Raw genomic sequence first — 1804 nt, 5'->3', positions numbered from 1 at the left:
TCTTCTGTGCTTGGGGTTGCTATGAGTCGGTTCCGACTCAATGGCACTTGACAACAACAAGAACAACATACAGTTCAACACAACCCTAAAAATATAAGCCTTCATTTAGTTACTCATACTTTCATTAACCAGGTTTGGCAGAACACTTGCACTTCAGACACTCTGTTTAGTGCTGGTGATAATTGAGAGCAAATTCTTCCCCTGACATCAGGAGTTCATAGGTCAGTACCTTAGCTTCCAGGTGCTGCTATAGCAAATACAAATGGATGGCTTTAAAAAACAGAAAATTATTTTCTCACAGATCAAGAGACTAGCTGTTCATATTGAGGGTTCTAAAAGAATGTCCATGTTTGTTAGTAGACTCAGAAATTTATTAAGTTATTTGTCATCTGCTTTCTCCCAATGTGTGTCTTGGTGTCTGTTCTGCTTTTTTAAACTTAGAATTAATTAAGTTTAAGTTACACCCTACTTTGGTATGATGACCTCATTAACAGTAGGAGAAAACCCCTATTTCCAAACAGGGTTATATTTACAATGACAGGGATTAGGGTTTTAACACATTTGAGAGAAGTATCAATTTAATCTATAACAGCCAGTAAGGGGGCCAAATAGTTACTCAATTAAGTATCACATGACAGCCACAATCAGTTTGGTCCAGGAAGTTTGGGAACAGCATAGTAAAGACACTTGAAGGATGTTTTGTTGTTGTTAAGTGCCATCATGAGGCTTCTGACTCATAGGGATGCTGTATAGTATTTCTGAGGTGTGATTGGTGAGTTTGAACCACAAACCTTGTGATTCAAATGAACTTTGTGAGTCAGTGTTAATCCGACAGAGCCACATCAAGACAGGGGAAGGAGTTCAGCACAGAAGAGACAAATATAAAAATATACAGAGCCATGAGTTCAATAAAAGAGTAACTTTTCTATTCTGGCCAAACTGTGTATGGAGTGAAGAGGTAGGTGCTGAAGAGAAAAACAGCAACTGAAGCAGGAATGTAAGATGGTAAGGGGCATTGATTTGTACATTATTGTAAACAGAATTTACTCTGCAGATACGGCAGAATACAGAAAAGGGTTTTAAGTGAGAAAAAGATATAGACAGACCAGTGTTTTAGAAAATTGGGACATTAAGGTAAGGATGAATAACAATGAGAAGAAACTGTAGACAATGAAGTCAGTTGAGAAGCTATTGAAATACATCAAGGGATGCTGATAAAGTTATGTATTTAGGTGTGTTTAGAGGTAATAACACTATAAATGTTTTAGTTTCAACATTAAATATATAGTCATAGTCCCAGACAGGGTTATAACATGCTGTCAAAGCAATAGGCACTTTTGTCAGACAAATAATGGGTGAAATAGCTTTAACTAGAAATCTGAAATAGATCTACAAAAGGGAGACAAGGCAAAGAAATATTTAAACACCCTGTTGGAAAGTACTATAAAAAAATAAAAGAGAGAATGAGCAAATAAAATAGAGGTGAATTTGAAAAGATAAGGCTATTTCTAGTGGCTAAGGTGTTAAATTAACAAAAAGAAAATCAAGCTACTGTAAAGGAAAAGTCCTCCACTTATGATCCTCGCCCCACCCCCAGAAACAAAACTAGATGAAATATAACTGATAGCAGATGGAAGAATAGAAAAAGCATGGGTCCTTGATAGAAACTGCAGGGATGTCCAATTGTTGTTGTTGTTGTTGTTAGGTGCCACTGAGTCGCTACCAACTCATAGTGACCTTATGCACAGCAGAACGAAACACTGCCCGATCCTGGGCCAACCTCACTACTGTTGCCACGCTGGAG

This window comes from Chrysochloris asiatica, unplaced genomic scaffold, assembly GCF_000296735.1.
Source record: "Chrysochloris asiatica unplaced genomic scaffold, ChrAsi1.0 scaffold00030, whole genome shotgun sequence".
In the NCBI taxonomy this organism is placed as follows: domain Eukaryota; kingdom Metazoa; phylum Chordata; class Mammalia; order Afrosoricida; family Chrysochloridae; genus Chrysochloris; species Chrysochloris asiatica.
This window is presented reverse-complemented; position numbering follows the sequence as displayed.